A 15,286-nucleotide genomic window follows, 5' to 3' on the forward strand; every position below is an offset into this window, starting at 1 on the left:
ATCAGAACCCTTTTATTATCATATGTACAACTTTTACACTGACATACGAAATGTGTTCCAGTACAACCCGAACAAAGTAGTAAACTTACTACACAACTCACACAAGTAGACTTGCTTTAGGCCTACATATACTCAAGTAAACCTAAGGAAATACACTTCAGGTGTACTGCTTTTTGCTCAGATTTCTTCATGGGGATTTAAACAGTCTTCTTTCTGGTCTTTCAGAAACACTGCAGATGCATTAACAGTGTTGCTGCCAGAGTTTGAACAGAACCTGGAGAACTGATTACACACCTCCTGCCTTCAGACTCCTGCACTACCAGGTACCTATGGAATTTATTTTAAAGTGCTACAGCTAGTTTATAAATAACTGAATAACATGACTCCAGTCTTCTGAAACTGCCCAGCACTCATAGGGATCCAACTCTCTCATGAGATTTAAGGTGGTTCAACTTTACCCACAGTTAGGTCCAAACTTGAACCTACTGTTGTCTTTGGCCTTGCTTGACCTCAACTGCTCTTTCTCTTTTTTTCTTAATTTTTTTCCTCTTTTTTGTGCTTTTTGTAAACCCAGATAGTACTTTTTGTGCCTCTAAAAAAGCACACTTAATTCTCCGTGTGTAAGATTATGCACAAATTAAGCTTTGCCTATCCTTGGACATGAATGTATAGGTAAAAACTATTAAAAATGGGGGTTAAAGACCCACTTCAATAAAAAAATAAACCATGTGTTTGGTGTTTTTCTGATGATGGAGGACATGTATAAAGAAAATTCAGCTCAAAATTGAGTCTCTGAGCATTTCTTTTTTCATATCATTGTGGATCGGGAGCAGATGAAGAAATGTTATTTGAAAAGAAATGTATTTGTGACAGAAATACACTAGGTGGGCCACAAGCTCCCTGCTTCAATCCCTCAGAGGTAAATTTCTGATAAACTCTGCAGAAACTATGACATAGAAAACAACTGTTTTTTTTTTTTTTTTTGGCCTTTAGTTAAAAATCATAATTCAAAGACCACTGTAAATGCTTTTGAAATAAATGAATGAAAGGTTTTCCCAACAGGCACTTATCTCTGCTTTTTCCTCTGTAGTAAAAAAAGAGGCGTTTCATTGACATTGAGTAAATATTGTCAATGGTTTGACTTCTAGACGTCTGAGCTTTAAGCATGTGTGTGTTTATTGTGGGTTTGTGAGCAGTAAAACACGTGGCAGACCTTTACTGCTCTCAGACCGGAAACAATCTGAAAACAATTTGGAGCAGATGCAAGGGGAAAGGCAACACTAAAAATACCTCTAAGAGAGTGTTGAGCGCTAGATTACACAGAAACTCTCTTTTGCTTCTTTGTTTGCTCACCTTCACTCTCTGCCTCACACAACATAATGCACAGAGACACAGACGCTCACGCACACACGTGCACTTCAGGTCTTCCTCACACAGGGGGAAACCACGGTTTGAGAACATTCTTCCACTGTTTGTTGTTTGGCCTCTGGTGGTGAATAATGACATGACACATCCCGTTGTTTCCATGAGCATGATTGAGGCAGACAGGCATGTGCAATGTCCAGCAACCTGCCCCCCCACCCCCACCCCACCCCCACACACACCTAAACCACCCCAGTCACTGTAAATGCTGATTTGTACACTATGGGATGGCACTCATGACACACATGCACACCATAGCTGCAAGGTCAGTGTAAATCTGTGTCTGGACACATGCTTCAGTAGTGGATAAAATTAGCTACATACATGTTTTTGAGTAATAAGAATAAAAAAAAAATTAAACAAAAATAAACATTTATTAAACCTAAATCTTTGTTTTACCAGTTTCTTCTTAACGTATGCTTTTTCGCATGAAATAAACCATTCAAGAGAGTAAAAGCTACATTGTCCGAAACAGAATCTGAATGCTATTTCCTGATGACCATTCAGCTCTATACAAACTGAACTCAAAGAGTGACCAATGAGTGGAGCGGGAAGTCCATGCCCAGATATCTGTTTAGCATTATTCAGTTATTCAGCTGACTGCACCGCAGTCTCAAGAACACTGATAGCTGCAGCTTGAGACTGACTCATTATACAACAGCCTATGGGTTTCTCAGATTCCAAGAGTTTGTAAACAACATTTTAGTTCTGTGCTGAATACATTTTTTTTTGGTCTGACAAATCTGATCTCGCTGAAATTACGACCTCAACACCACAACTTCATCTTGCTTTCAGAACAGCTTCTAATGTGACATCCATTCAGACGGCAAAGTGATGCAGGCTACATTCGTCATATTTATGTTTTATATATTAGTAAGTCATTGTCCACAGCAGCGAGCTGTCTGCATAAATGGGAAGTGTACCGAATAAAATGAAGTGGATACTGGGAGTGGGTAAAAACAATATTCCAGCAGTGGGATGCAATCTAAATATTTGATTGCCCAGATTTACTATTTTTGGCAGATCCAGTATATGAAAACATTCATACTATGTGTCTCAGCTATGCGAGAGCATCGGTTTACTAGAGACAGCTACTCCTCACATTCCTCATGTGGACAGAGCAGTGAGCAGTCAAGCTCTAATAGGAAAACAGAAATAAAAACCTGAGGAAGACACGTCTCTAAATATCTGATTGTTTAGTCAGGCAACAAAATTCATCCTTGAAGAATTACTGCCAGCAAGGCAGTGCCTGTCAGAGCACATGGATGGATGGATGGATGGATGGATGGATGGATGGATGGATGGATGGATGGATGGATGGATGGATGGATGGATGGATGGATGGCTTTAGTAACAGTTAAAAATTCTGTCCAACGTTTCTGTAAACTCGCCAGCAAAATGATTCATGGAGCTTCACTGAACAAAGCAATCCTTTTGCAGAGGTCAAAGCCATCCTTTTTACAATGGTATCCAGCACGATTTTTATCTTTTAAATTCAAACCGAGTAGATTTCTAAACCCATTTCTTCCTCATTCTTTTTCAACTTCTGAATTGATCCAAAAACAACAAACAGAAATAAGATCAGAAACTTGCAGAGAAAGACAAACCTGAACTCCCGTCGAACAAATTTACTTCAGATGAATGATTCTAATTAATTTTGTTGAGCTTATAATAATGAATAGACTGCATGCCTTAACATTTGACTACAGCTTCTAGATCAACTATATGAAAAAAATGTATATTTAAATTTGAATTGATGTGATTTAATTTAATTCTGTATAACAGGTCACAACCCTTGGCTGACTTTGGGTTTAAATCCTGTTTGGGTCATCTTTTGTGTTTTGTCACTGCACTCTGGCTTCCTCCAACAGTCCAAACACCCAATTCATTCATTATTTGTTGACTTTAAAAGTGAATGAATGTGGTTGATTTAGGGTCGGCTTATTCTCGATAGCGATTTGTAATCGCTCTGGTCACATTGGTTGCAACGTCATCGGAAGGGAATCGCCCCAGCCGCAGCAGATTGCAACAATAGCTGATGACATCATCTACGATTGGAATTTCACATCCGTAGTACAATTGCGTAAATATCAAACCATTTAACTTCTAATTATTTCCAGCGATTAGAAGACAGAATGGTAGAGGAAACTCGGTTAGAATATTTCTTGTTTCCACACCTCAGAATTAATACTACAGCATGCTAAATGCAAGAGGGGTTAGATTTTATTTCATTGTGACTCGATTGCAAAAAAAAGAAAAAACACACTTTCACTGCATATTTACTTTTTATTGTGACTATAACATCAGGTATATTAGATTGAGAAATGGAGCACGTGTCAAATAATTTCAAACTTAAATTTTAGTAGTTATGACAATAGTATAGTATAGTTGGTATAGTATATTAATAGTGATAGTAGTTAATAAAAATAGTATAGTTATTATTTAAAAAAAACTGATGTACCACCCATCTTGTCTGCACCAAGAATTAATTGCAAACCTTTTATATAGATGTAAGAATCTTTGGAAAAATGTAACATATGAAAAAACAAGCTTTATATATTAAACAGGATCTCAAAGATCCCTAAATATCACTGAAAATAAAATGCCAAACGACTGAAGCGCTGGAGCCGATCACATCATCAGGCTTAAAAAGTTTTAAATGCCACTCAGAAGTCTGTTTCAGTTATCATAAATAGTCACAATTGAAACCGGCAAATCTTAGTATGAACTATAGACCGCACGATTGTGGTAGGGACACAATACTATTTTTTATTTTTTTTTATTTTTTTAACTTGTCCTGTCCAACAGCTGGGCAAACAGATGACAGCTGAAGGCCTCTTGTGTTGAACATATTTTATTTTAACAATAGGGGTTATGAATCTTCTGACAAACCAGAGGTATGTCTGAATAAACCCCTTTTGTAATCAAGGCCAAACTTTATTCATTTTAATCATATTTGAAAATCTTTTGTGTTGGACCGGACGGAAAAGGAAAGGAGGGAAGAAGAGAGAGGGATGTTAGAGACCAAGAAGCAGCGTAAAGCTACACGTTGCTGGATGGTTATACTCATTACAGTGAGGTTCAGACGTACTCAAAGTCTATAAAGGGTCTGTCCACACACACACTCAAACGTTATAAACATACCTGTTGGCTCCAAAAACATTCACCTGTCCCAGGAGGAGGACACTCAGGGGAAGAAGGGGTCTACAGGAAGTGTAGGGGACATAATACAATTGATGGGATGGCGGATTGCTATAAAGTAGCAACCGGCTTTTACTCTGTAATCATGCACAGGCTGTAAAGCACTATTGCCCTGTGATGACTCAGGTGATCTCCAGGCGCCTCCATGTTCTCATTCAGGGAGATGCAGGTATGTATAGTGGATGGACAAGAAAAGCAAATTTACCTTAACACGCAATGCATTAGTTACTAATAAAGTTATATTGACCATAACAAGGCAGTTTAAACTTTCTGAGGTTTTTTCACATATTGCATACATTTAATATTTGAAAGAGAGATGCTAGCCAAATAATACAGTTACAATTCTGAAAATTGTCTTGGCAGTGAAGAACAGCTCTTCAATTAAGGGTCATTAGTATTCAAGAAACCTGTTCTGGTGGACATAACTGCTGCGTACATAATAATAAAGCTTCTAATCAAAATACAAAATGACGGGCAGGTTTGTAAGTGCGAGGGCTTTTAGAGTAATTTCATTTGGCCCTCGTAGTGGGCTGCAAACTCATCTTTGCTTTTCCCGCTTGGCACAACAGACAGAATCACACTTAAACAGGGAACAAAAAATTGATTTTTCACAACAGAACAACATTAAATTATCAAATGTTTGTGCTACCATACAATGATTGGTTGTTTTTGCAAAAAAACAAACACCCATATTTAAATGGGCAGCTCATTGATATGAAGATAGCATATTCGCCCATTTAAAAAGGTCTTAGCAGAGATTTGTTTTCAAAATTAGTCAAATGTGGCAAAAGATTTTTATTTTTCTGTTGTTGTTATTTTTTGGAAATCTACAAATCTATAAAAACAAGAAAGAAGCAACAACTGTGCATAAAAGCTGCATGTGGAAGGAGTTAGTGTGATCTTGCTTGGATGATCTATAAATCAAGAGCAGTGATTTTCTTTTCAAAGCCTGGAAAAGCACGCACACACAAGTAATTAAAATTCAAACTATTGAGCAAGAGGGGTCTGTGGATTATTCCAAACAACTAGGACATTGTGATTTTTTTTGTTTTTTGAAAGTCATGAACGTACTAAATTTTTTAGGTGGAATGTTCTGTCCTTGAGGCAGCACAAAATCGTTGCTGACTCCAGTTAATGGGGGGGGGGGCTTTCTGCCTCGGCTGCCTACAGACCTAAAAGGTATGAAGAACAAAATAATGGAATACAGGAGAAATCATCAATTTAAAGTAAAAAAAAGTGAAACGGAAGTAAGGCATGGAAAATAACTTCAGCCCCACAGTCAGCTGTACAGAGAGCTCCCAGCTTGCATATTTCACACCTGCTTGGCTCTGAGTGATGGCTACACCTGGGCAACATGCAACACAGCAAGTGTGGATATACAGTATGTACAGTACCACCTGCTCTGCTTTTTCAGCTTTGATTTATTCATCCAGCTGCTCCCAGAGCTGCCCCACCCTACAAGGATGATCATAGTAACTGAAAGAATAGACTGTAATTGCCTCCCGTGAGATGTTGCCACCAACAAAGCACTATAGTGGTGTAATTAGGGAAAAAGCAAATGAAAGTAATGCATCTGGACCGCAAGAAAATAATTTAGAGTATTGCGCAAAAGCAGTCAACCAAGAATCAAAGATGGATATCTTCTTTTTCATTATTTTCCTTTATAAGGAGAAAATGTCAATATTTAGAGAACAAAGAACTCTCCATTAGACATCTGCTGTGTAAAAGACTGATCTTTAGTGTGTATTCAGACTGGGAATATCCTTTGTTACGGATCGAGTCTGCTTAATTTGTTCTGAATCGAGTCCCGAACCTTGTGTTTGGTCTGTATTCAGACTGGCATCAAGTTGCCCATTCTGTTACGGACCAAAGCTTGTAAAAAAACAATACCTGAATAAAGATCTCTTCAGCCATTGGCCAGGAACTACGAGGGCGGGTCAAAACAACGAGAGAAAGACGGACATGCTGCGCTTTACAATTCATATCAAGAAAGTTGACTTATTAAACTTTATATTTCGATTACCTTTTACTTGTTACTTTGGTACGGCGGAAGCCTGCTGCAAGGCGGTAACTGGCAAAGAGATGTGCCATGGTTGCTTTAGAGCAGAAGATGCTAGCAACTGCAGTATTGAGGAGACGTCGGCTATGAAGGTAGGCTGATACGTGTTTATGACTTATGGATTTTCTGTAAAAACAGTGAGAAGCAATGTGTATCACGCTAAAAACCATTTTGATAAGCCTGCATTCATCAGACCACATTTCAATGAGTTGCTGTGTCTCATGGTTGTGGTTATGGCACTATTTCAAGAGAATTTTGTTAAGGAAACTACAAGGTAGCTTTTAGGGTGACGTCACATCAGTGCCACGAGACACCGAAAAGCACGCAACAAGTGTTTTCAGCTGTGTTAAAATAAACATTCTGACAAATAAACAGTTGGAGCCTTTTGTCTGATTGATAACATAACAATCGTGGCTTTACATTTGTCCGCGGCTCATCTGTTGCTTCATTCCTACTCTGTTAACGTGGGGTACGGTAGCTGTTTTGGTTCAGTTGTTCTGCTCCAAGGACGGTTGGTATTCAGACTGAGGAATCTCAGAGCGAACTGGAGCTCAGTCAATTGAAAATGAACCAAGACCACCTCGAAAGATGGATCCGAGAGGAGTTACTGGTCCTGGACCAGGGTCTGCTTGTGTGTATTCAGACTAAACACTTGTTCTGGATTATTGGGAGAAATGAACTCTGGTTCGCTTAGAGTGGACCAAATGTGTGCGATCTGAATACACCGTAGAGTTCAACATTGCAGGAGATATCAATAAAAGCACACATATCTGACTATGCTGTATTTCCTTTGACAGCTTGGTTTAAATAAAGCTCCAAGTTCCAGTAAAAATGTCTATTCAAAAATATTTGCAACTACTTCTTCTCTGTTTCCTTTTGGCTTTTTCCTTCAGGGGTTGCCACAATAAATCAGCTTCCACCATCCAACCCTGTCTTCTGCATCCTCTACTCTAACACCAGCTACCTTCATGTCTTCATTCACTGCATCCATAAACCTTCTCTTTGGTCTCTTTTTAGACCTTTTGCCTGGCAGCTTTAGACTCAGCATCCTATCAGTACATTCACTGTCTAACCTTAATCGACTTAGGGCACTAAATACACAACATCATCGCTAAAACATCAAGTATTGTTAATCAAGAAAAATGCTTTAAATGTAAAAAAAAACTTCATAAAAACTGTTTAAAGACAGGATTGTAATTTTTATTAGAACTGATTTAAAGTGTTGAAAAAAACCTGCAGAAGATGACAAATTATTGATGAATAGTTTTTTTGTTTTTAGTTTTCTTGATCACCATTTAAGCATGATATTTTTACAATAACTTCAGTGACAACAGCTGATAATTTTCCACTCTTTTTATACCTTATCCATCAGATGGAAACGTTTCCATTCTAGGCGAACCAGTTTTAGCCCATGTCATCCTCATGTAAAGGAGCAATGTGCTGCTTCACTGTCTGTAGCCCACAGCTGCATACTGATCCACAATTTTAAGAAATGCAGTCACTGTGGATATATGCACATTTCTAACCACACACAAAATTTGATAATAACCCCACCTAATCAGGGCTTTTCTCAGCAAAGAAAATAGGAATAAATTGCGTGTCATCAAGCAGCAGCAGCTGAATCTAATTGCACACAGATGAGACCTGCTCTGAGAGGCTCACTGTTCCCGTGGCGACCGCATCTCAGCCCTGTTGCCACAGGTGTTTTATGTTGCCCAAGTTATAACGTCATTCAGTCAAGTTTTGACAGATGTTTGGGTGCCGTTCTTCTTTATTTTCCTGTAACCGGCTCTGCTGTTTGTTAGTGGGTGAGTGTGTAAACAGAAAACTCTCAGCAACGGGAAGGGAGGTGGGGTTGCTCTTTGCCAATAGTGCTGCCCACAACTCAGAGGAAAAATTTTAACGAACTACTGGCGCTCTGCAGAAAATATACTCTGTAGAAAACGATACAGATTTTTAATTTTAGCTAAAAATGGCATTATCATAATTGAAAGAACACTGGGAACACTTTTAAAATAGAACTAAAGAAGATCAGAGTGGGTCTTTAAATGCCATGGTCTTATTGTTAAAAAGTAAATTATGGTCTGCGTTTTTCAGGGATCCAAGTCACAAATAAGTCTGTTATTGCTGTAAATGCAAACGTCCTGTAAGTGCCTCTTTAGTGCTCCAACAAAATTATACTGAGTAGCTAAATGCAAATTAAAAAGTTTGTGATTTGATTCTACTTTAAACCTGTTTCTGCTCCTTAGCTTGCTTTATTAACTAAACACGCTTTTCCTTTTTTCATAAACTAGACTGTATGATCAAATTAAAGACACTAAAATTCAATTTAGACTATTTAGCCAAGAATTAATCGATTGTGTTAATCTTTTCTTCTATGAATCTAGTCTGCACCTAGAAGACTTCAGGGTGGCTCAATAGGTTCACAGCCTATTACAGCTAATCAGTCCTCTGGGAAATAGAGAATGGAAAGTAAGTGCTTTGTTTTTTTTGTGTGTGAAGTGTTTCTACTTTTTTTATTTAGCTTTCATTTAAACTTGAATTGTATTGAGAGGTAAAATCTCATTTATAAGACAGACCTGTTTTGAGCAAGCGTTGAGTGTTTCCAGCACAGCTGTTGTCAAATTAATGAAGATTGTTTTCCTAATTTGCTGCTATTTTCTCCGTTTTTTTCACCCTAACTGCATGTGGGGCTCTTTCAGCCACTTTACAATCACGATGAAACAGCTGACAAACGACTGTGGCAGCAACAGATGAAGATAAATACACTGAGAAAGCATTACAGTAATTGGATAACCCCAAATATTAGTCTTTAAATCCTTCAAATAACACCAAGAAGACTTGGCGAGAAATGGTATCTATATGGGTATTAGCACTGGGTAGACTGTCAGAGAAATACATGAGTACTTAAGATGGACAAAGGTATCAGATCTCCTGCAGGGAGACCTATCATGTCATTTAATGGGTCCCCCACAGAGCGTGTTTCTCAGTTCATAAATCATCATGTCAAGCCTCAAGTTAAGGGACTGCATCAAACATCCAGAGCAACACATGCTTTAAAGAATTCACATGTAATTACCTTCTTTTTTAGTGCACAGAAGACAAAACTGATTATATTTGTGTAAGAACTAGCAATTTTGCAAACTGGGGGTACTGTTTTTTATTATATCAGATCGGCTAAATCCTTATTGTTTTTTGTTTAAGAAATATTCTCAACTCTTAGCTTAAAAAAGGAGAATATGTATTTGAAAAGATAAATGAATTTAAGTCTGTGTGTTACTCTCATGGCAATGCAAAGAAAAGTGATGCTATACATTGGTCCTGTCCAGAGAAAGCATTAGATTTGACCTTTCTCGTAAACATTAGTAGCATAGTGTGCTGGTCGTGCCATAAATCCTGCGGATCTGAAGACAGCTTGGTTTCCAGCTCTGGGGAGTTGGACCCGTCGTCTCAGTCCTAGAACCTACGAGTCAGATTTACAGCTCTGCCTTCATTGATTTTCTCTGTCTCTGCAGCCCAGCCTCATTCTTAAATAAATCTTACAACTCAATAGAACAAGTGTAACCTAATGGATTTTCGTTTGACGCCTTGATCAAAGTCAGCTAAATAAATATTCAGTGAGTTCAGTAAGTTTATTACGCCTCTCTAATATCAAGAAGGTCCAATAATTGTGTTTTTATTTTTTATTTTTTTACTGTTTTTTTATTCTTTCAGTTTTATATAATTGTAAAATAAATACAAATAAAAAAGTCATGATGTATAAATATAAATTAATAAAATAATATTAAATATAAATGATATCAGATGTGGTGACACCTCATTATATTTTATGCTCAATAATAACAGATGATGTTTACAAAGCAACTCTATCACTAATCGCTGGGTTTATGCAATTAGAACTACAAGGAACAAAACTGATGATTGCATGAAATACTGACTTAAAATGGAAAAAGCGTTTTTCACAAACAGCTTTTCCTGACCTTTCTTTCAATGCATCGTAGAAAAAGTCTGTTTGTGAAGAAAACAAATGCCTCTACATCTCTGTTTGAAATATTGCTCATTCAAAGTACACAAAATATAACTTCTAGAGTTATACTGGTAATTTAAGGTAAAACAAAAAAAAAGTATTTAGGGTAAAATTTAAGGTAAAACAAATTGGATTTGTTGTTGGTACGAAATAAATCACTTATTTTTACAAATAAATTATGATTTCAACTTTCTCTTGATCTGTTTTTGTACATTTTAAACAATATTCAAACCTTGCAGTTGAAACATCAATATTTACATTTAATTTTTTTCATCCATATTTAACCAAAAAATCTAAGACTTCCTTCCATCTCCCTCCTCTGAGGTGTAAAACAGCTCCATGAAATGCATGAAAAAAGAAAAAATGTGCTAATTTCAGCTTTTTAATAAACACAATTTTTTTTATAGCATTTATACTAAATAATGTTTCATCTGATTTGTTCTTCGGTCTTGCCTTGCAGTTATATTCCCCTGTGTACCTCCTCCTCCCACACTGTCTTGTGCAGCAGGTCGCCTCCAGCAGATTAAAAGGAAGCTGTAGGTTTAAAAATCTAATCAGGATTGGATTTCTGCAGTTTCAAAAGATAAAGCCCTGAGGACTCCAAATCCCCCCCCCCAAAAAAAAACAAAGTACAAGCACATTAGCAGTCCAAAGTTAAATTATTCATGTTTCTTAGTCCCTCTTTGAGTGTCAAGATTGCACTCACACATTTTTAGAAAATGTCTATTTATAGTCACACTAAACACTCTACAAATCAATGATTCTATTGATCTGTGAACACAGACTACTGCAGCCTCAGTGTTACTGCTCTTTAATGCAAAATATGAACAGGGATCATGATCCATTAACCAAAGTGAGATTAAATCTTGAAAATGATCATTCTCATTAAATTGTATTTCCTTCAAGGGTAATACTGAACATTTTCTTGCAAAGCAGGTGTGCAAGCAATACAATTGATTTAAAATTACATGTTTAAAGATGGTATTTTTGAAAGGGACGCGCTTAGTTTAGAGGCATTATTAGATTTGAGTATTTTTTAACATAATATTATTTTGTTTAGATTAAGTAAAAACAAATGAGAATCTTTATTCCCAAAGTGTCAAAGGCAACCTTGTAGAATTATTTATACCATTTTAGAGCTAAAGAATATGAAACAAAATAATAAACCTAATTTAAGAATTACTGCAATACAATAGATCAGAACAAAGTAAATATTTTAGCCCCAATGCTCTAAAATGAGAGCAATGCTAAGAAAAAAATCTTTAAAGTTATGAGCAAAAGAGCTTTGAAAAGTTTTGGGCATTTGAGAAATTAAAATTAGATGAGTGAATCCCTCTAACAACAAGCTTTATCTTCTTTTAGCACACCTCTCAGTCGACCGTCATTAATTCAATCGTTGCGTATTTTCCCTCCATTCTCCATGTCTTCTCCAGACTGCCTCCAGACTGCAGGTTAATTCAGTCGCTGCGCTTGCACAGCACAGAATCTGGTTTTGCACTGTCCTGATAAAAAATGCATGGACTTCTCTGGAAAAGATGTTGCATTCAAGGCTGCACAAAGTTGCCTAAAATCTCATTGTACTTTTCTGCATTAACGATAGCATTTCAGGAAGCAAAGTAACTCCACCAAGGCCGTTGACTCCACCTTTAAAGGTCTTTACAGGTAATAGTTGGATGTTTGTTCCAAGACGCCACCCTGACTATTATTGTAAAAGGCAGCTGTTTTGTTCAGAAAAAGTCCCACTTGTGGTTTAAATCAATCATGGTACCAAATTAAAGTCTACTACAATAAGCCATTATGTTTGCATCAGCCACACAAAATTGCAGCTCAGTCTGACGGTGAACTTGTTTCAGCTGTGCTGCAAATTTGATTTTTCTTTTAGGCTTAAGTTACCAAGTTCAGGAAAAGGAGCATGCTGTGTTTTTAACTTTAACAAAAACTAAGAGCTAGAAAATCCCCATCTTCCTTTGTGAAGAATTTCTGTTGATCATCTTTTGAGTTATTGTAAAAGCATTCCCAGTGGACTTTTAATCACAATTTTCTCATTATTAGCCAATATAAAAATAAAATCCGTCATTTTCTAGGAGTCACGGAGTTCTTCTAAGCAGTGAATAAATAAATCACTCTTAAATAAGATGACCAAGCCAGCTTCAAACAATGGGATTTTATAGAACCCAAAATGATAATCACTGTTGGAATTCAACTGATTCTGGGAGAGCCTGTTGCCACTACTGCAACCAAAACTGCTCTCTCTCAACTGGGAAAAGTTCACCACAAGCCAATTAACCAAACACTTCTTTAAAAAAAATCCCTGCCTTGCAACCTGGAGGTTTCATAAACATAAACCCAAAATTAATATATTTTACAACAAAAAATAGTAACAATTGAAATACAGAAATAGGTTTGGAACAAAATCAATTAGACAGAAAGGGAAACAAAGCAAAAAAAATAACCCAAACAATTCTGACATGTGAAGTCACTTCCTGTTTCCTGTGGATCTGTATACTGATGTGTTTAATGCTCTGGTGAGTAAGATTCTGCTCAAAACCAAGTGTGCCCTCCCTTTGACAAAATATGAAATCTGACCGATTTGTTTTCCAGGGTGTGTGCAAGTGTCAGCTGAAAACTAAAAACAGCTACTGGGCTGGGAGAAAAGAGACAAAACAAACAGTTGAGGCTGGTGCTCAGGTGCTGTCCTGCAACCTGTGACGCTACTTTGTCACACTAGGACATAGTTTCTGCAAAGCCGCAGGAGTTCATTAGAAATTCACCTCTTCTACTACTACATAACAAATAAGCTCTTCTTTTTAATGGCCTTTTTTTTTCGTCTGCTCCTAAACCACAATGGTTTGAAAAAAGAAATACTCAGAATTGCAATATTATCATAAATTTTCTCTGTCCTCTTTTATTAAAAATTGCCATACGACTGTGATCGGAGTGAGTCTTTTCAATAACTTTTTAAATGTTGGCAAATAATAATTTTTAATTTTTCAATAACTTGCAATTTCTTAGATAAACATTGTAAAGTCTGTGTTGTTTTACAATTTAACACAAATGTTAAATTAATAATGAACATATAATTGAATTATCCTCCTGTTGACAGTATGTTTCCTCACAATAATTTCATCAGGCTAAATTAGATCAGCACATAAATAAATTAATTCATCTATTTACGATATTGCTGGGTGGTGTGAGCAGATATCTGCTGGTTAGATTTTAAGTTGTCTTGTTTGGCCTCAAGGTGCTTTACAATCTAGAATGATTTGTCTGGAACACCAAGGTCATATGACACATTAAAAACAAGACATCAATGCATAAATAAACATGATGAAAACGTAATGCATAAATGAGGTGAACGTCCTCTTCTTTGACATTTATCTCGAAAGTAGAGGATGAAGTTGATCAACCTTGACGAAGCTTGTATTAATGTTTTATTTGTTTTTGTCGATAATACTAATTTCGGCTCAAAAATTGGGGGCCAAAAAGGGGGGCTGCAAAGCTTTTAGTAGCCACACAATTCTATGCCTTCACATCCATGATTGAAGATCATTTGGATCAAACCGAAGTTACACCTGGCATTTCATTGAAAAGAAATCTAAAAGAAAAGACTAATGTGTTTCTTCATTACGGAAAATTAATCCTATATAGTGAAAAATGTTCTGATTTTTTTTTAGAATAAATTAATGAGATATAAAACCCATAGGTAAAGATGCTTTTGGGTGCTCATGCATGTTTACATAAAGACCCTGTAGTTTAAGTGATGTGATTGCTGTTATTGATTATTTTTACATTTTTGAAATAAAAAGCAGCTACATTTAAAAAATTGAATTTCTATCAAACTGTGTTAATTGGAAAATGTTTATATCAGTAAAACTGTTTTACTTCTTGTGTATGAATCTTGCTCAATTTAAATTCATTTATTTTTTAATCACTAATTGATTGCATTCTTTGTCTCCATAAAGTTTTGCTGGAACGTGCAGCACATCTGGTGATGAAATGTGTCAACATGTGTGTGTTCGCTCTGTGTAAGAGCGCGAAAGTGTAAGAACGCTGTCTGAAAAGATAGAATCTCTGTGCACACAATGAATCTGTTGCTGGCGTCAGCCACCCACAGTTTCTTTCATGTCTGCTCATTGTCTGTGCAATGCATGGAAACCTAAAGCAAAAAGTAGAAGCTCCTAATTTAATCTGTATTCATGCAAAACTTGTCTTGGGGTTAGGAGCAACATGAATGGCCTTGATGAACAATAATTTAGACAGAGGGACCTTGATATACTGAACTTCAGTCCACACAGATCAAACCAATGACATAATGCTATACATGAAAAATCCTTTTTTGCTATTCATCATCCGACTGATGATTATCATTCAGTCCTAAGGGGTTTACGTGATATGTTTACATATTACGTGAAAGATTTTATAAAACATTGTGGAAAAAAATGATTACTGAAAAATACAGGAATGGCATTCAGAGAAGTGAATAGGAAAAAATAATTTTACGACCACCATACCATTTAAGACAGATGATCAACACATCAAATCATTCAAAAATCAATTCTGGACCAAGCTTTTAAGAG

At 36.6% G+C, this 15,286-nt stretch overlaps 1 protein-coding gene across 1 annotated transcript in view; it reads right to left on the minus strand.

Annotated features, from left to right (window-relative positions):
• LOC144988966 (uncharacterized protein C14orf132) overlaps window positions 1–15,286 on the minus strand; it is a 44,191-nt gene that overhangs the window by 4,569 nt on the left and 24,336 nt on the right. The gene's annotated exons all lie outside the window — the stretch shown is intronic.

This window comes from Oryzias latipes, chromosome 22 (genome assembly GCF_053564925.1).
Source record: "Oryzias latipes strain Hd-rR chromosome 22, Olatipes_Hd-rR_3.1".
NCBI classification, from domain to species: domain Eukaryota; kingdom Metazoa; phylum Chordata; class Actinopteri; order Beloniformes; family Adrianichthyidae; genus Oryzias; species Oryzias latipes.